The sequence below is a fragment of the Danio rerio genome, chromosome 11 (genome assembly GCF_049306965.1).
Source record: "Danio rerio strain Tuebingen ecotype United States chromosome 11, GRCz12tu, whole genome shotgun sequence".
Taxonomy (NCBI): Eukaryota; Metazoa; Chordata; class Actinopteri; order Cypriniformes; family Danionidae; genus Danio; species Danio rerio.
This window is the reverse complement of record NC_133186.1, coordinates 6,698,406-6,720,318: the sequence shown is the minus strand read 5'-3', so window position 1 is coordinate 6,720,318 and position 21,913 is coordinate 6,698,406. Positions and strand designations below refer to the sequence as shown.

At 35.9% G+C, this 21,913-nt stretch overlaps 1 long non-coding RNA gene across 1 annotated transcript in view; it reads left to right on the top strand.

The window, feature by feature from the left end:
* Positions 1-398: 398 nt before the first annotated feature.
* The window catches only part of LOC141376523 (uncharacterized), a 110,688-nt gene continuing 89,173 nt past the window's right edge, over positions 399-21,913 (top strand). The window contains exons 1-3 of the long non-coding RNA XR_012386962.1: positions 399-1,719; positions 9,264-9,358; positions 10,766-10,902. This is a non-coding gene — a long non-coding RNA (uncharacterized lncRNA). The remainder of the gene's footprint in view (positions 1,720-9,263; positions 9,359-10,765; positions 10,903-21,913) is intronic.

Below are 21,913 nucleotides of genomic sequence, written 5' to 3'. Positions count from 1 at the left end.
TCCAAACATCACAGTTATTTACGTCTACACCTTTCCCAACCCTAAACCCAACCACCATAGTTATTAACATCTACACCTTCTCCAAACATAAACCCAATCATCAAATACTTCTTGATTTAAGAATTTGTAGATATTTGGACTATAATAAAAAAAATTAAAAAAAAAGCATTTTTTTTTTTTTTTGCAGTCCACTGAACAGAACTAAACTAAACTTCAACTCTGAAAACTGGACTGACACAGTTTCAATTTACTGGAACTTCTACATTAAGCTGCTTTGATCTACATTGTAAAAGCGCTATAAAGAAATAAAGATTAATTGAATTGAACAAAAAGTCAATTCTTCTTAGTTGTGCTCATAGGTTTTATATGTGCATTTTTAAAACTAAGCTGGTGTTGGCGTTTCCATTAAGCAATAGTCCAAAATGCAATGAAAATAGGTGATGGAAGCATAGCCAATGTCTGATAATTACTTGCATTGGCCAATACATAAGTGCATCTCTAGTCACACAGAGACATTCATTCATTTTTAGTTCGGCTTAGTCCCTATATTAATCTGGGGTCACCACAGCGGAATGAACCGCCGACCACAGAGGCATAATAGAATATTGTTTTTTTTTTTTTTTTGGAAATATGGCTTTGGAAAATGCTGCATGTTTAAACAACTGTACTGATAATGGAACTTGCAACCACAGTTGGCTCACGATGCATTTGGGCAGCTCACCTCAGCTCCAGTCCTGAGAAAGAAACAAAGAAAGAGGGATTGTGAGTGGTATGGACAGCGGGCATGTGGGCAGACGTGTGTAAGTGTGGGCAGGGGCGTCAGTGGGTAGGCCGTATGTGTACAGTAGCGAGGTGAAGACAATCCACTGATCTGCTTGTACACTCATCTCCATGGTTGCGGTCTCCACGGTGACTCAGCCTTGCTTTTATTCCGGAGTGACACACACACACACAACACCACAGCATGCACTAACCCTGCGCTCAAAGCCCTCTTCTCTGCACCCACATGAGTGCAGAATGCTACAAAAACCACCAGCCCCTCTCCTCTACCCCCTTCTCTCACTTGCACTCATTACTTACCCTCCTTTCTCATAAACAAGACCACTAGCAGACAATCTGCACATCTGGATTTTTTCAAACAATGTTCAGAGAAAATACATTGCTCGGTTTTATTGACACCATCTATAGTATTTAAAGTCTATACAGGAGTTTAAAGATGCAAATTTCTGCATGAGATATTTTCAGAAATGCCAAATGCCAGTGTTCTAGGAAGTATGCAAGCATGTTACTTCAGACAAAAAAATTAAATGGCAATTGAGATAAAGTTCAAAAAGGACATTATAGCGGAATTGTACAGTAGGTGCTCCCACTTGCCCCAAGACAAGTGCACGCACTGTTAGCTTACATCAATGTGTTCAAATATTTATACATGTAAACACAAGAAAACAGCAATTGCAATGTGCGACGAAGAGAAGCAAATTATTCAACCCAGGCTCATTCTGAAAACATAGTCCAGCGGATGTTTCTGGAGACCGGGAATTATGCAGCCAGAGGTACTTATGGCTGCATTTCATTTTTTAAGTGAACAATACGTAGCAGTGTGATGGCGTTCCCTTTAGCCATCCATGTGGAGGGCTTTCCTGTCGCAACCAGTGTGTCCAGTTAGCTCGTCGACGACGACTGGGTTTGAGTATGGGGAAAAGCGGTTCCAGAAATCAGGTAAGAAAACAAGAATGTGGAAAAAAACAAAAATGTGGTAAAAATAAGATGAGGTATTTTCTTTTTCTGGATGGCTTTTGTAAATCGTTGCTTGGGTTTAGGTTAGGAGAAGAGTGGGTCAGCCGATTGGCCAGTCGCACGGACAATCATTCTGTCATTCAGACAGGCAGACAGATGGTCGTTCGACAGCGGCCTCTGGTGGGTTTACGCGAGAACAGCGTTCGAGAGACGTTCAAGATGCGAAAAAGCACTCACATCTGCCTCTTGTGGATTCGCAAAAACAAAAACTGCACAAATACGTACCTCCCGGGACGTATTTCGCGGCCTCCAGAAACGTCTGCCAGACTACGTTCTCAGAATGAGCCTGAGTTGAAATGATTTCTTACATGAACTGCTGTCAGTTCACCAATCATGCAATCCATTTTAATGTGATTTGTTTATCTGAAGAAAAGTATAAAGTAACATAAAACAAATTAATATTTGATTTTAAAAAGAAATTAATATATTTAAAAAATGCTTACATTTTTTGGTCAACTTTTTTGCTTGGCAGCCATGCAAAAGTGATCAGTTACTTTACCTTTAAAGTTAGTAACTTTAAAGGTACCCATTGTAACTAGGAAATAAACTGACCTAATTTTTGTAATTATAAACATAATTATGCACATAGTTTTTTTCTTTTTACTTCATAATTTTAGTGCAACAGGTTTACTCACTTTTTCAGTACGATCAACTATTTGCTTTTTACAGTTTGTTATGTTAGAAAATGTCTCATGACCCTTTAAATGAAACAGGGTGCTGAAAAATCTTAATTTTAAAATGAGTGAGATTTATATATGATATATAAAGTCAAACTGCAAGACATAATGCCACATTGTAAAATATAAAATGCCATTACAAGTAATAAAACTGAAAATCCAGCCTGATCTCACGGAAAAACGTAACTATTTTATGTTTTGTCAGTTTAGTGGCTAATTCGTACAAATTCAGTTGGCACCCAACCCCGCCCCTAAACCCAATAGTTATTTGAGATAAGCAAATCGTATTAAATTGTACGAATAAGATATGAATTAGCCTTTAAATAAAAATGTTAAGAAATGCCGTGAGATAAAGTTGGAAAATCGCAATATAGTCACAGTTGTGAGAGATTTTATTTCGCAATTGCAATTCAGTTTATTTTATTTAAAAACTGATGGAAAGAAATAAAACAAGAAAAGGCACAAATAAGGTTATATAAGAAAGCGACAATGTATATACCTGTACCATATTCACGTTTGTCCATAAAACTCCATACAGAGAAATTAGGTTAATGCGTTACCAGAAGTAATACAGCCTGGAAAAGTGCTTCCACATCAAAATGAAAATTCAAAGAACACTTTTATTCTATAACTAATGTAACTACATGTAAACAAAGGCTAAATGAACATTTCTGCATTTCCATCTCCTGGAAAGTCTAACCCCATAGACTTTCAAAGCAAGTGGACCGCCTTATTAGGCACAGTTTACTTTTAGAGGAACTGACTGCAGGCCTCAGAAGCTGTTAAAAGAAGATGAAGTCAACCATCCCAGAAATTGCTTGAAAATACCTGAACCAAGCTGAGTGGCTCTCACTTCTAAAGTTTCTGAAGTTGTTTTTTCCTGACATTCACTGCTTGAACATCAGAGATGACATGTTCATGATTACTGGAAACTTGGGGGCCTGGTCAATTGAAACAGCTCATATCAAGAGTAAATCAAGAATGGAAACTAATTGAATTTTCAGTCTTACACATCAAAAAGCCTGGTGACAGCTAAATGTCCATTATGTGATGTGCTCAGGGGCTTTTCTTTATCTTGGAGGACTCCTGTTTTAACTTTCATCACAAGTAAAGGGAAACTTTTTCAGACAGACACACTCAAAGCATGACTTTTGCTGCTTATTTAATCTTCTTCAAAATGAGCTGAAACAACACAATTCTTAAGTTTTTTAGGGACAACTTAATTATGTTATTTTCAATCCACTTACATTTGTAAAATGGTTAGATTAACTTTATAGATTTGTGTGAGGACATTTTTTGGGCCAATTTTTTTTTACACTGAAGATTCAATTTGTTTTATAAACCTGTGTTGCATATTCAAAGATAAAACTGGACATCTCATTGGATGATTCACATAAAATATTGTTATTATTTGTCTTATACACACATCAATGTACAGACTGTGTGTGCCATGCTGTATTAATTATGCTATTAAAAAAAACTTTTCTACAAATGTAGTTAAAAGTAATTTCAAATATTATAATATAACCCTGTTTACTTATAAAAACATTAATCCTGGTTTTATACCATGATGTTATTTATAAGCCCCTCCCCCTCAATCACATGACTTCATCCTAGTAAATAAAGTCTACTTTTCTGGATACACACACAAAAAATAAATATATATATATATATATATATATATGTATATATATATATATATATATATATATATATATATATATATATATATATATATATATATATATATATATATATATATATATACTTGTTCAAACTTGAGCTGAAACTGCACAATTTCATTGGGACAACTTATTTTTTTATGTTCAATCCACATAAGTTTGTTAAGTGTTAACTTAATCGATTTGTGTTGGGACAACTTGAATGAATTGTGTGGAACCCTGCATTTTTTACAGTGCATGCGCAGTAAATGTATGTTCATCGTTGTATATGTTTTGCTGAAAATTCTTTTGGACACAAAATGATGTCACATTACAGGGGATAAGGAGTTGCACAACACTACCCAGGAGGCACAGGATGTCAACATGACTTCATATTGACGTTGTATGTTGTAAATGAAAATCAGGTTGACTTCAGAACCCAACGTCAGACTTCGGATTTTGGTCACTTTCCAACAGAACCTCAAAACAACTAAATATCAGTGTCTAATGATGTTACAGCTTGACATTGTGTGGTTGTTACCACTATGACGTCTATCAGATGTTGGATTTTGGCTGCCATACTTGACAAATAAATGTCAGTATTTGACGTCAATATGACTTTGATTTAAGATGTTGGCTCGTCGTTGGGTTTTGGTCACTTTCCAACAAAACCTAAAATCAACAAAATATCAACATCATTTGATGCTGGCTAGTCGTTGAATTTTGGTTACCTGACATCACGACTTAAATCTAACCTAATATTAACGTCTTATAACATCTGATGGGTTATGACTACTCAATAAGCTCTTTTGCTTTTTTAAATTCTTTAACGATACTGACTAAACAATTACATTTTGAAGAGTTCAATGCAAAACCCTCTAAATCCATCTGACCTCTTTTCTTGTAAATGAGCATTTTTTAATCAGGATCCTCTAATTAGGTTCAGAAGTTTTATTTTATATGTAATTATAAGGTTATTAGCTAGTAAATAAAATACCCTTTTTATTAAAAATGTCACTTTAGACAATTCTTTGGTTTTTAACAAGGGAGATTTGCTTTTGCGTCAAAACCAGCTAAATCCACCAGTGCTTTTAATGCAAAACCCTCTAAATCTATGGGAACAAAACAGTTTAATTAGTTGAAAATCACTAAAGATGCAATTAGAAATTATTTTACCAAAATTAAAACACGTTACACAAACTATTATATAAAAATATATAAATCTGTCAAGTAAGTGTCAGTTCATTCCGCTGTGATAAACCAGCCTGATCTCATGAGAAAACGTAAGTATTTTACGTTTTGCCAGTTTAGTGGCTAATTCGTACGAATTCGTACATTTCAGTCGTACTAAATGATACGATTTTTAAAAAGGAGGCGTGGCACCTAACCCCACCCCTAACCCCAACCGTCATTGGGGGAAAAGCAAATTGTACGAATTAGATCGTACAAACTCATGCGAATTAGCCACTAAATGAAAAAGTTACGAATTGCCGTGAGATTGTGTTGGATAAACCAGGGAAAAAGCAGAAGGAAAATGAATTAATTAAATCTGTCAAGTGCATTAATCAATAACATTAAAACTGACATTAATTAAATCTTAACAATCTGTCTTCATTTATGATATTTGGGATTTAGATTTAATGTAAATAGAGCAATGTAAACATTGCAAACATTGTAAGCCTGGTAGATTCAAATAGTGCAGTGTAAAACATTATGAAACATCATTATCTGTGCTTTGTTTATTATTATAAAAAGCTTATCAGGCATATATGTATTATGAATTAATATAATAATGTACAGTTTTATACATTAAATTTATCTTTTAAAAATAGCTTAAATTAGCAAATAAAACGCAAGGTCTACTTGGCAAAAAGGGGATGCCTCTTAGACAATTTAAGAAGCTGTCATACATTCATTCTCACCATAATCTAAGGGTGCTTTCACACCTACACTTTTGTTTCGTAACGTATCTCGTTTGCCCATTTAGCGCGGTTCGATTGGCATATGTGAACAGGGCAATCGCGCTCTGTTCCACGCCAAAGTAATCGCTCCGAGATCGCTTGAATGGGGTGGTCTCGGCTCGATTGAAACGAACCCTGGAGCGGTTCGATTGCAGTGAGAAAGCGATCCGATCCGAGCGCGGTTATATCACAGTGTTTTATGGATATGTAATAGGCTTACGGCTATATGAAGAGAGAATTATGAGTAGGGCGGGAAGTTTCGCGAGTCTCCGGATGCCCGCAAACGAGTGATGATCTCCCGGTAATCTCGCGTCTCTCTCCCAGTCCTCAAATAGGCATCGTCGCGCACCCTTCTCACCCCTCCCCACCGTGTCTCTCCTCAGACACGTCACGCGCGCACCCTGTCAATCACCACCAAACCAGCACCTCTCCTGACAGCTTAGCAGGACGCTGCAAAATAAACCCTGACACTCAGACCAATGTGAGGAGAGTTTACTCGCACGTGACTTGTTTTAGCTCTTTTGGTCCGATTAGAAACTTTGCAGTGTGAAAGCGAACTGCTCCAAGACCAAAGAGCAACAATGTAACAATTGTAATCTCTGTTTCGGAACAACTGAATCGATTCACAGGTGTGAAAGCACCCTAAGTCTTGGTCTCTTTTTCGTCTCTTTTTTATCCTTACAGCATCCACGTTGGATAAAAGAACGGCATCTTAACTCTGTTTTTTGTAAAACACAGTTGCCGTTTATTGTATAGTAAATCCGACTCATTTAAAGTAGCTGTGCAAGAACACGTTATAAATGCATGTTACTCTTCCAACTGAACATTGTGTTTTCTTTGTCTTGTAATGCACAGAGTTTTGAGGAAAGACACGTTTTCATTTGCCATTCAGTAAAAGTCGGACAGGCTCATCCAGCTCATCAAATGTCTTTTAAAATCTAAATTGAAAGTGGAATAGCCTAAAACAGTCTCCTCATAAAAGTCGGTGTATCAGCGTGCTGTTACACTGAAAACATATGATTTAATTTGCGCCTTCTGATTGGTTCTCGGGATATATCGGCTTTTGTTGTCAAAGGCAAGTAGCATTTAGAGGCTTTTGCCAAAAAAATTGTTGTTTCTGAACACTCTGACGCTGGAATTTGGATGATTTGAAGCAAATCTATTTGTTGATAGTGTAGAACATGCCTAAAGCATTCACTCAATGTCAACATCTCATTTTTGCCGGAAGTGGCGTTAAGCGGCTTTTGCATCTGAACTCTTCATTTGTTTTTGGCATCACTATTCAGTCAATTGACTTATTGCATAGGTTTTAAATTCTCGTTTTACCTCTTCTCATTGAATGTCACAACATTCCACTGACTTCAGGGTAAATAGTTTAACAGCAAGATGTTATCAGCATTGGAAGTCAAAACAAAAGACGTGAAAATGCACCAAAAATGTTCAGAACAGGCACCTGTTCACACAATCAACTCAAACCCACCGACCTAGTGTCCCACATCCACGGCTGTATATCTGAACTTGACAGTTTGTTTTTAAGTTCACACTTTTTTATCACCGGTTGCCTAGCGCAGTTAAAGCAGCCAAATTTCGACATTTACATGAGCAGATAATCTCTTGCGTTTGCCTTACAGGCTAACAGGTGATTTTCACTTTCTTCCTTATTGTTATTTTCCCTCACTATTTCCCACCACCTGCCAACTAATGGTTAAGGGCTAAAGGAAAGAGCGCACACCTCCTTCTGTCCATCTGCTTCCCTCTATTTTTCTCGTTTTCCCTCCACAGTTCAGGTTACAGAAGTTAAACATCTTTTCACCACGCTGTTTCCTTCAGAGCCATTTATCAGATGGGGAAATATCTCTTGGAACCGCCAATATTAGTAAACTCAATTCATGACAGCAGGTGCACTCAGCAGAACAGTATCATTGATGATTCACTGTTAAATTATTGCTAACTGGGAACTTTTAATTGGGAACTTGTCTGCCCCTCAGTGACGTCTTTTCAGAGTGCAGTTGGTGATGATTCAGTGGAGAAGAGCAGTTCAGACTGACGCTCGCTTTAGGAATTAATAAAGTTTATCTTTGAAGTGTTGCCTTAATGTGCAATTATTTCTCCCCATGTTTGTAATTTGCAGAGCAATTCATCCGAGTGATCATTTCACTTTGACTAACATTTGCATATTAATGTCATAATGAAGCTGAAACGGCTTGTGTAGCTCATTTCAGTGATGTATTTTAAGGATTGTAATTTTCATTTTGTTTTGAGAGCATCAGGGGAAGACTATATTTATGTTTTCTGCCATATGGTTATGAAATGATTTGAAACGTCATTGTTTTGACCTGTAAATGCCCTCAATATGCAATGACAGCAATCTGTATTCACTATTTTAATCTTTAATGCAACTGCCATATACAGTTGAAGGTAAAATTATTAGCCTTCTGGTGATTTTTTTGTCTTTTTCAAACATTTCCCAAAATATGTTTAACAGAGCAAGGAATTGTGACAGTAATTTTTATAATGTTTTTTTTCTTCTGGAGAAAGACTTGTTTGTTTTGTATCTGCTAGTATAAAAGCAGTTTTTATTTTTTTTAAACATTTTAAATTCAATATCATTAGCCTTAAGCAATGTAAATATTTTTGATTGTCTACAGGACAAACCATTAAACCGTTATATAACCGTTATACAATGACTTGCTTGGTCAAGTCAAAAAAATACCTAGGAAATACCTAGGAAAATCTATATAAACATTTCTGGAGAGCGTCCAAATTCGTCCCAGGAGCTACGTTTTTTTCCAATTTTTGTTTTCACGATTCTACCAAAAGCCACAATGTACGCTTTTTGAGATGTCAAATTTTCTTGCGAGTGCCATTCGTGCCTGCTCTTCTTGCATAAATACACCAGAGGCCACAGTCGGCTGACTGACTAACTTACCGACCAATGACCCCACCCACCCCCTTCCCTAAACCCAACCGATAGTGTTTTAAAAGGCACCGATTGACAGCACCCACCCGCATCTCTAAACCCAACCGACAATGTTTTGAAAAGCAATCCAAAAAAAAGAAATGCCCCCTGACTTTTTACCACATTTTAAGATATCACCACATTCTCACCCTGTTATTTGTTCATTTTATTTTTTGTCTTACCTGCTTTCTGGAATCGCTCTTCACAGGACTCAAACCCCGTCATCCCCGTCACCCCGTCCATCGACATATGCTGCAAACCACTAGACAAACTGGTAGCAGCGGGAAAGCTGTTCATATGGAGGTAAGCAGTGAGCTGGTAAACGTGAAAAAGAACAACGTCATAAGTAGCATTAGTTTTAAAGAGGAATGCTAGTGGCGGAGAGAGCTTAACGAGCTGCAATTTAAGGAAGCACATACACAAAAAACACAAGCAAATAAAAATAAAGAAACGATCTTCATCAATTTGACAACACACGTGTTGCACATTCTCACAACACAAACAATTGAGGAAATGTTCAGCAAATTGGTCACAACACAAACAACTGATTAAACACTTGCAAATATCCATGTAAAAGAACGGAAATGTTTCTAGCGCACCCAAAAGCATGACAGACTCTGCTGAGATATGGATGTGTTATTATGCCGTGACTATTGCTCAGTGAAGTGATTGGTGACCTTTGAAAGGCGAGTTGTTTTTCATTTATTTTAATATCCTGATTACATGACATAAAAAAAAACACTAGCAGCGTCCCAAATGGTACACTATACACCATGCACTCATGCATGTACTTATGCACTTGTTTTTTTACTAAGCGGAAATTCAAACCGTTTCCTTGATGATGTTTGACGGTTGCCAAATTAGTGAAATAAACGACCGAATTATCAAATAATACCTGCCGTGAGTATAACCGCATTCACCATCAGGAGGCGCTATAATCACTCTCGTAGGAGAATTTTGATTTTACCGTCCAAAATAAATAAAGTTATCCAACATGTGCGCCCGATAGCTCCGCCCCTTCCGCTACGTGAGCAAACCTGCGGTTGTTGAGTGCGTAAAGTGTCCATCATTACACACTTCATTTTAGCGGCTGAATAAGTGCATCTTTCGGGTAATTATAGTGCACTTATCATTACACAACTTACACTATTTATACTACAAAATGGTGTAGAATAAGTATGCAATTTGGGACACAGCTACATCCATATATTAATAGGGTCTGTCATGTTTTTTGGGTTCCCTAGAAACTTTCCAACGTGTTGATATTTGCAAGTGTTGTGACCAATTGGCTGCCAGTTTCTTCAGTTATTTGTGTAGTGACCAATTTGCAACACGTATGCTGTCAAATCGATGAAGATCGTTTCTTTATTTGCTAATGTTTTTTGTAATTGCATGTGCTTTCTTAAATTGCAGTGCATTAAGCTCTCTCGGCCACCATAAAATGCAGCCATTTGTACTTCTGGCTACATAATTTGTGATCTCCAGAAATATATATACGGCTACGTTTTGCAACATATTAAGTGCTGTCATCATGGCAAAGATAAAAGAAATCCGTTATTAGAAATTTTATATATTTAATTTTGCATGATTGATCCATTTTCACAATCCAATAATTTTCTGATGATATTTTTTTCCAGACCATTATGTGTTCATTTCACATTATTGTTTTGCTGTTTCTGCCTTACATGTTGGCCTTTTTGGGTGCGCAAGTGGTCTCACAGATGTGAGTCATACTCACTGCAGGCGAACAATAATGCAACACTCAAAAGCAATCACACATGCAATGATGCTGTGATGACATCAGAGCTCTCCTGCTGACCTCATCAAAGCAAATCTCAACGGAGGAGGTCAGTGATTGATTCTGGCATTAACATGGAGGTGGAGGAGAGTGTACAATATGCTACCCAACCCTTGGAGGATTGGGATTCAGTGGTTATAAAGAGCTATCAAGTGTTTAGTTCAAGTGCATCACTGTTTACACAAACTGACAAATTATTGATATGCTGTTGCATAAAAGAATACTATTTAAATCTCAGGGTTTAAATGTAGATAGCACAGAACCTTGGTGCCTGGCTAATTGCAGTGTAACAAAGTTATACTACTGACAATTATGTAAATTGCACCAGTGTGCGCTGTAATGACTGGGATATTTCACGGCAGGTTTTTCATGGCAAAGGGGCCTCAGCCCTCCAATTCGGTCAAGTAAGTTCTTTGATTTGCCACATTGGTAGTAAACGAGCTTTAATCAGTATGTTAATGGCACAGCTGACTGAACTGTGATAACAGACCGAGGTTAAATTCTCCCTGTAACCCTGACAATAAAAAGAGAACAAAACCTGGTGTGGTTACCATGGCAACAGCCCTCCCTGTGCTTTGTTGATATTGTGCATAGGCTGTGTTCAGTAAAACTTGCAGGGATAACGGTGGCTATTCAATCGGCAGCACACTTGCAGACACGTCCTGTCAATATGGATTCTCCATTGAAATGTGTGCGTTCTCTGTACATGCATCACAAATGTACACAAAACTTTACACACAAGTTGTTTTTTAAATATGCACAATCGATCGCTCATACATGTTCATGGATATTTAGCTCCATTTTAAAAGAATAAACTATCTTTAAGAGCTTTAACAGTCATCCATTACTTCACTTTCTAAATGATGTAGGCTCAATGGGAATTCTGTGTTCACATACATTGTAAAAAAAATGTAAATTAGGAGACGTTTTTCGTATTTTGTGATTCCTGTCTTTGTTGTTTACATGTAAATTGAATTACATTATGGGACCTTAATCTTTGTACCTTGCACTTTTGATGCTGAAAAGTTTGAAAAAGTTACTTTTATTTATATTTTTAATAGTTTGAAGTGATATCCCTGGGTTAGTGTTATAAATATGGTACAAACATCTAGAAATAAATTGCCAGTGCTTTTTCTGTTATTGAACGCATTCTTTGTTATTTCCTACATAATGTATTGTTTTAATTTATTAAAAAACTACCAACCCTGGGTCATTCTGAAAACGTAGTCTCTTGGACGTTTCTGGAGACCGCGGAATACGTCCCGGCAGGTAAGTACGCTGCAGTTTTTGTTTTTGCGAATCCGCGAGTGCAGTTCATGCCCGCGCTGTTCTCGCGTGAACCCACCAGAGAACGCTGTCCGACTGACCGGATGATTGACTGCGCGACCTGACAATCGGCTGACCCGCCCTCCTCCTACCCTAAACCCAACCAATATTACCGATTGACTTGTGCGCCAACTCACTTCCCTAAACCCGAGCAACAATTTACAAAAGCCGTCCAAAAAAAGAAATGCCCTCATTTGTTTTGTTTTCGGATTTCACCACGTACTCACCCTGTTATTAAACTCGTTCACTTAATTTTTGGGATTCTGTTTTTGTCTTACCTGATTTCTGGAACTGCTCTTCCCTGGACTCGAAACCAATCACTGTGGTCAACTCCTCTCTGCATTTCAAGTCTGCCGACATACAGGATGAGCTGAGTGGACAAACAGATTGCAGCGGGAAAGCCCTCCACGAGGAGGTAAGCAGTTGGCCGGTCGGCAAGCGCAAAAGGGAACAGCGTCACACCGCCCCGTAGCGTTCGCTTGAAAAAAATAAATGCAGCCGTACATTCCTCCCCGGACGTATTCCGCTGTCGCCAGAAACGTCCGCGGGACAACGTTTTCAGAATGAGCTTGGGTTCAAAACTACTGTACAGTAGACTTTCCAACATCAAAAGTCAACAGAGCAGAGAAAAAGGGCCCAAAATGCTATTTCATAACTATACATGAACAGAAATTGATTACAATGATTACACTGTTCTAAACCACTTCGACTAAAATGACCCACCCAATAACAGTAAAAGTAGAGATCAAGTTTAAAGAACAACCTATGGTTGCTATTTGTGAGTGTGCCTCACACAGGTGAGTGGGCTTGACAAACCACCTTTAAAAACACACCCTTTCATCTCTCTGACACTTTAATGGACACTTGCATCAGTTTTGCACATTTACACCAGACTCAGGATTCTGCCACTCTGGTCCAGTAAATTCTTGTTTTGGTGGCAAAGTCCAGACACTAGTTCTGTCTTGTCCTGTATGTAGTGCTCTGCTCAAGTTTTCTTGCTTCGAGCACTCATTTTCTGTCATTGACTACGTTTACATGGACACCAATAACTCGTTTCTAATGCAATTAAGACAATACTCTGATTAAGAGTCTACAATGTAAACAGCAATTTTAGAGTAATTTAATCAGATTAAGGACATAATCGAACTAAAAGAAAAATCAAATTAAGACATGTGGAGTATGCTGATTTTAGTGGCGTTATTGAAGTGCAGTACAGACATGTAAACACACTTAATTTTTTAATAAGTGTTAATAAATAAGAATCTCTGATTAAAGAAGTAGTAAGGAATACACATATGAGACTGTATAGATTCCTTCAGCTAGTCTGAACACCCATATTTTGACCCACACCTTGTCCATGGCTGATGGTTGATTTTCACAAGCCCTCCAGGGTCTTTTAGACTACATCTCAGGATCTTTTCTGTTAGGCCAGAGAACTGGTTGCCCCGAATGAGCCTGTTTTCTCCCAAGGTTTATTTTGCATTTTTGTCAACTGCGGCAGTTTTGATTCCTTCCACTGTTCTCTCTTATTAGCCACTCTCTTGTGAATCATCCTTTAACGGTTCATCCTTCAACATTTGTATTCAACTAAAGTGAATCAATTGTATTTACCTAAAACTACACTAGCATTCTACAACAACTGTACTCACTGCCTGATATGCTAAACTATTATGGCTTTTTATTTTTTTTTTTTCATCAGTAAAAGCCATGTAGAAAGACTCAACTTGACACTGTTAGTTAACTATTCAGTAACTAGTTTTTTAGTTAATCCCAGATAACTAATAAGAAATGTAAAAATTCCTACAAAAAAAATAAAAAAAATAGGCAACAGCACTATATTAATATTTTAACCGCTGCTATAAACAAATACTAGACTGTTTACAATGTCAATAAGTAACTTAATAACAGACTTAAACCCGATCTCCTTCTGCTGCATATGTATACATGTTTGTGTTTCAATTTGATGCAGCATATACACACAAAAAAATAATGGTTGCATACAAGTGTGTAGAATTTGTGGAGTGGGATAGAGGTGTATTATATATATATACAAGGAAAATACCTATTCATTGTTGCTCTTATAGTTGTGTAAATTGCTTCCTTGTCCTCATTTGTAAGTCGCTTTGGATAAAAGTGTCGGCTATATGACTAAATGTAAATGTAAATAGCTAGTTTCAGATTATTCAGATATTTCAGATTGATAACCTAAAAAGGCTGAGACGTCAGTGTTGGCTCCACAATATGTATGGTTACTGATTTTAACAGTAAGCATGGAACAAGCAGAGCTAAAGTAACAGTGTGTATTGTCAACTGACGATATTTATGATGTAGAACTTGTGTATTTGTTTACAATATCAATAACATTTATGTCATTTGTCCTACATTACTTTCAGGCCCACACAGAATCTGCACCCACAGACAACTGCAGATTTCCACAGGTTGTTGAGACTGTCTTCAATCTATTTACTTTTGTAAATGTGTGTAAATATAGATTTATTCAGTTTTTAATTTTAATTTGAGTAATATTAATGAATTATATGCAAACGTTTAGATGATTGGTGTACAATACAATCGTTAAAATACATTTTTATTAATCACTTATTATGTAAATAAAATACATTTTTTTAATAACAAGTACAGAATTACACAGTATATACAACAATATATGCCAGAGTGTACATAAAAAACATTCAGTACTCAAAAATCTTATATTCCTTAAGAATATTACAAGTCTTCTTTGCTTTTTTTATTAACAATGTTCTCCAAACTTGTGCAATAGTCCATACCGTGCATTCACACGGGGCTTTAGCGTCAACATTTGACCGATGGCGTGTCTGAAGATAGGACTGACGTGATCGTCATTGCAGCGTCAGCCAATGAGTTTAGTCCGCAATCTGCTCTTGTCTGAGCTGAGGTATTTGCATAAAGCGATCTGATTGGCTGACAGTTTCGTTGGAGCTTAAAAAGTTGAGAATTATTCAACTTCTGCAGCGAGCAATGCCGCTAAATTGGTGCCGACAATCCACAATGCAGTCCACCCATTCAAAGTGAATGGGAAGCGTTAACGTCCCATGTGAATGGGGTGTTAGTCTCTTGAAGGAAATAAACAAAATTTGGCTTGGACCCAGACCTTTTTTTTTGTAGGCTATATGAAATGTTCCCAAAATAACAAAAAGTTGTACTAGAAAGGGTTTTTTTTATTAGTTTTTTTTTCTATGTATTGACATAATGTGTACTAATTAAAAAATGTTGTAGCTTGAATACAATATTTGTTTTCCTTCTAAGAAAATTGTTCACATCCAACCAGAAAGTCCTTGTGTATATTTAATCACAAAACATATGGACATTGTCCAAGCAACAAAAATCACAAGAAATGATCAATATCCAAATTAAATCTCTAAAATCTCCTTTGCTGGATATTTATGTAAAATTTTAAATGTAACATTTTAACCAAACTTACAAAACTGTTTCTATGTTGTTGTTTTTTTTGTGTGTGTGTGTGTGTGTGTGTGTGTGTGTGTGTGTGTGTGTGTGTGTGTGTGTGTGTGTGTGTGTGTGTGTGTGTCTAAGCAAGTATTTTGCAGTATTTTAAAAATACTCAAAATGTCTCTGTCAACATGTTTAAACAATTTTATTTGATTTACAAAAATCACACGAATGGCCATTTTACATCTATCACATCCATAGCAAAGCTTTTTCCTCAAAAATTTTCCTCAAAAATATTAAATAAAATCAATCATGCTTGTTCTATAGTAATCCAACTCTTACCCTTTTGATGATCTTTTTTCCGATCTGTTTAGTTTAACTCACAGAATTTATACAAACCTGCTCTAAACTTGCACACTTTTTTGGTCACATCCATAATGCATGTTTATTTTCCTCATTTAAAGTACAAAATTTTTTTTTTACAGATTTTTCTGCTCCCATAACTCTGTGGTTAGCTGTTTTGAAAGATGTTTCAATATCATGTTAACATCTACTTTCTTTGTGAATTTATGTTTTGAGTTTTTACTGCAAATGTCACATCGTAACGCTGGAATTGCTCTTATACAATATATTTCATAAGAACACTGAGCTTGTTTCCAATTTATATTTATAATACATTGTTGCATTTTAAAATATATAACTGTATCACCTGCTATCATATTTCTAATATATTTATTAGTATAACTTTGTTTAATAATTTCAATATCTCCTTAAAAAAGGGTTTCTTTAACAGGGTAAAAGACATAACTACTTAATATAAATCACCATGGACTTGCAGTTATGAAGCCTAATTTATTGTACAGGCTTTATACACTTGTATAAATGATGTAGGCCTAAAATGTAATTGCAAACATGGTCACTTTTTGCCACAATATGCGTTCCAAATGAACACATTTAGATGAATTCTAGATTTTTTCACGATCAGGGAGCCGTGACCACTGCGTAGGGAGCCTGTGAAGTGAGCGTAGCTATGGTCAGCAGCATTACATTGTCGTAAAGACTCTGTTAAGTTGTGTGTCTGTGTGTCAAGTTCACCGTTCAGCCCACCTTGTGCGTAGCGGAGAATCTCACTGCGTTGAGTTGAGCTGTGGCGTAGGCGTAGCTGTGACAGTGACGCTTGATCACTGCTGAGGGGGATTGCCTCGAGAGTGGGCGGGAAACTGAGACCGCGAAAAAGTAAGCAGAGAAGCGCGCTCTCCGTCTAGTGGAACGTTGTCGTGCGGTTACCATGACGCCGATAGTGGGTGAATCCCGCCCTTTCTCGCAGTTTTTACCTCTGTCTTGGTATTTTTTTGAGGTAAACTGAGTGATTCCAGAGGTTTGTGTATGTCTTTGTTGTGGATGCGAGGGCAGTAGATGTGGTTTAAGAGATCTTTATGTTGTGCTGTCCTCTGACATATACTTTACAGCTGCTATACCTGACACATGATTGATGACAGTGTTTCTGAGGTCTCTGGACATTTCTCGAGGGCTTTGCTGTCAGTCATGCTTGTTGTTGCTGTCTTAATTTATTTATGTAGTTTTTGGTATCACTTGCAACAACATGGCCACTAATTTGAGTATAAGTAAACTTATGTTGGAGTTAGGGTTAATGTATACTTATAAGTTGACTTGTAGCCTGTTTGCTAATTATTTTAGTCAGTATATGTCTAATGGTTGAGCAGTGTCAGCAGACATTAAAGGGATAATCACACAAAACTGAAAATACCACCATTATTTACTCATAATTCAGTTGTTGCAAACCCGTTTAAGTTTCTTTTTTATTGAACACTAAATACATGGTATCTGCAGGGTCTTACAAATTTTTAAAATGTCTTAAATCTTTTTTTACAGGTCTTAATTTTCCTTTGTTTGTGTGTAGCTACCTAATCTAGCCATTATCACCCCAATATCAATAAAAAAATAACTTTTTAATTTTAAAATAGCATTTAATTACTTTCCTTACAGTAACATTTGTTTAAAAGTTCTCAATTTATTTACTGCTGAAGATACTGACCTGAACTAGATTTTTTTTTTATTATTAAATTATTACTGTTGTTTTAATAAATGATCTAAATTATATAAAAAATTTTATTGGGCAAGTGAAAATCTTTTCCAACTGGGATATACGAAAAAAAATCCTTGGCATTTAGCCCTGTATGAGTCAAAAATTTCATTTGCAATGGTCTTAAAAATGACTTAAAATGTCTTAAATTTGGTGAATCCTGCAGAAACCCTAAGTCATTTTTTAAAATCGTGCATCTGTAATCATTGACTTCCGTTGTATGTTTTTTTCCCAATATGAAAGTTACTGGATACAGCTTTCTAACATCCTTCAGAATATCTTTTTTGTGTTAAACAGAAAAAATGAAACTTATTCCAGTTTGGAACCACTTGAAGGTGAGTTATAGTGCGTAAATTTTTAATTTTGAGCAAGCTATCCTTTTAAGCAGAGTCTATTAATAATAATAATAATAATAAAACAATTTTTATTACTATTATACTATTATTTTGTTTTTAATACAGAGATCTTGATATTATTTTGACCACTGAAATGCAACCATGTCATTTGAAACTTTATGCAAACCCATCTTAACTAATTGAAAGAGTAATTATTTGTTGTCGCTAATTATGATTTTAAACAGCTGACAATTGTGACCCTGGACCACAAAACCACTCATAAGTGCCAATTTGTCAAGATTTATAACTCATCAGAAAGCTAAAAACATGTTTTTTTGTTGTATAATGGGCAAATATTTGGCAGAAATATTTAATAATTTAGAATCTGAGAGTGCAAAAGAAAAACTAATCGAAATGGAGAAAATTGACTTTAAATATGTAGTAAGAAGTACAAATGTAGTCCTTAGCAATGCACATTACTAATATTTTTTTAGATGAATTACAGTATGTAAATTAAATACAATGTATTTACATAACATGATCCTTGCCTAATATTCCAATAATTTTTAAATAAAAGGAAAATCAATCATTTGGACCCATACAAAGTATTTTTATTTAATAGATTTTGTAGTCAAATGCTAAAATACAAACATTTCAACTTCCAAACTCAACATTCATCAAGATAATTCAATAGTACAGCATTATTTCAGAAGTGTTTTATATTGAAACATTTAATACTCTATATTTACAATATTCATTTAGCAGACACTTTTATTCAAAGCTAACAATAAAGGATACAAAACATCATAAACGCATAATCATGAGCAGCTAGCATTTGTGTTCACATATCTGAATAGTTTTGACCTAATAAACAGACCAATATAGCTAAATGTATGTGTTTAATTTTGTACCACAAAACTTTTATATACATTTTTTGGCAAAACTTGCAGCTCACTTTCAGTTTTGTAATGAAGGTGCAACTTCTTAATTCCCTAAATCTGACACTGAACTACAGTTTCAAAGTGAGCTTTTCTACATTAATTGCTGAATTACTGTTAACTGCCTGATTTCAGATATCATTATTATTATTATTATGTGTAGCATATTTAATTTGGCTTGACCTTTGCAAAAAAAAAAAAAAAAGCTGTTTAAAAACCAGTGATCTCTGAACATGCTTTCAGGAGTTCACACTTAGCTCATGATTTATATATAGTTTGTTTGGCATGCTGTCCCGGGAGATAGCCCTGAGCTCAAGACATCCTCGAGCCCAGAGCTTCCCCCTTTTGCAGGGTGAGGGGAGATTGAGCTCAGGTCGATCTTAAACTCCCCCGCTGCTGAGGCCAAGGCGAACTTCCTGAGAGTAAGACATTAGAAAAAAGATTTAGGCTTATTTTATCTATAATTTAGAGCACATTTGAATGGTGGGAGGAAACGAGGGAACCCGGGGGAAACCCACACAGACACGGGGAGAATATGCAAACTCCACACAGAAATACCAGGTGGCCCAGCGAGGAGCCAATGACATTGGTATTCTTGCTGTGAGGCAACAGTGCTAGTCACTGAGCCACCGTGCCGCCCATTTTGGATAAAGGTGGAAGAAGGGGAGGAGGGGGGTTTCTTCCAGAAGAAGATAGCTGTAGAAAGGAAATGAGGATATATATATATATATATATATATATATATATATATATATATATATATATATATATATATATATATATATATATATATATATATATATATATATATAATGACTTGGGATCCTCTGATTGGAGGATCATGATTAGTTAATGTGGACCAGCTGGGTCAATCATGAGCACATGCTCCTCTCGAAATTAGTTTAAAATTCAACTTCACTTAAAAATATCTACAATTTTAAACTCAGGAGCAGTTCAGTTTTCCTCTTTTCCCCCCTGCATCAGTCTCATTTACCAGAACGTGTATTATGAACCTGTGTGCGATTGCACTCTCTTGCACAATGTTTTTGCAGTAAATCAGATGACACCATTTGTTAGCATAGAGATTGCACCTCAGCACTTCATGTTACTCCAGATTGCTTTACATTGATCAATAAATGCCCAAATGACACAGCAGGAGGTGCATTCTGTTGGCTAGAGAAAAACAGCAGAGAAAGGAGGGGTGAGCAGTAGAGAGATATTTACAGATAGTACTGGAAGTCACGTGGTATTTCCACTAGAGGACCCACTACTTCCTGGTTTCTGCTGAAGCTCCGCCTATGCCCTAATATGGTGTCTTTTGAGAGTAGAATCCACATTGCGTCACGACTGAAATTATGCAGTTCTTTCTTTCTCATCCCCTCCCCATCGCCTATCCACACTGTTTTTGCTCTCTGAGTGTCTGGCTGTTCTCTCAAGCACTGCCTTTACAAGCAGCTGCTTGTTCTTTTGTACAGTTCGTCCTGCCCTTGCATATTATTTGACACATTCTGGCAAATGTATTGCTAGGACACTATAAATATTGAACTTGCATCTTCTGTTATTGAAATAAAAATCTTGCAAACACATTGTTGCAATGTGTGCATTAAATAATATTGTTGCACACAAGAAGGGTATTGCACAGAAGTAAGATAAGGGATTAACATGGGATTCTGAGGCTGATTTTAGCCTCGACTCAGTTGCATGAAAGCAGGCTAAATTAAGTTAGGCTAGTATCTAGATTTATTCTTTGCGCCTGCTCCAGCGCAGGCTGACAACAGGCTAAGATTAATTCTAGTGGTTTATTTGTTAGTTCCGTTGTCAATGCTGCTAGAAATTAATGTGCTCTACAGTCACTCCATGCTCTTGGGTATTTACATATAATTTCTAACTATTATAATAAAAAACAAGTATTTTTAATTTTATTAGCAGATATTTTATATAGTATGTTCATATATATCCGTTTCAGATTTAAATATAACAGAGATATAGATAAGAAAGATGAAAAAAAGATGAATGATTAGAGAAAAAATAGACATATATGCAGTGCTCACATAAATGTAAATGGCCCCTTTTAAAAATATATTTTTTTAATCTATTTCTCAGTGAATATAGACAATAATATGTTGTGCATTTAAACAAAATCATTTTATTTAACAGTTATTTATTATTATTTATCAAAATAAGACTTTTTTTAACTAACAACTTTAAACATAGAATGATAATACATTTAAATTTGATAGGGATATTGCAAAAAAAAAAAAAAAAACTAGTAAATATCAACAATTGTATTTTTAATGCTTTATATATATATATATATATATATATATATATATATATATATATATATATATATATATATATATATATATATAAAATATATATATATATATATATATATATATATATATATATATATATATATATATATATATATATATATATATGAGCAATATCACACAAGTGGCACTGGTTGGGAGGCTTGAGTTGGCACAAGGCCACTAACAGAGTGCCTTAGGGTCCCACATGTGACAGTATACATTCATATCTCAATGCCACGAGTGTGATATTGCATTTATACAACAGTTCGACGGCATAATTGTGTATTTAAAACAGAAAATCAAACACAGAGAGTCTAAAAATCATTGTGTACAAGGAACTACTTTCTTCTGCCATTTATTTACATCTGCAGCTGACGTCAGAACTGCATAAATCATTGCACATTCACAAATGTCACTTAAGAGCTAGTGTGATAATGATTCTCTAGCATAATGTCTAAAGTGATGACAAAATAGATGGATTTGCTCACATTTTTAAAAGATTATATGGCTGAACGGCATGAAATGCCATGAGTCTAGAGACATTTCCCAGTATTTCTCTCAGACGCACCTGGTCTAGCTGATCAAGCTCTTACTAGGCTTTCTAGAAACATCC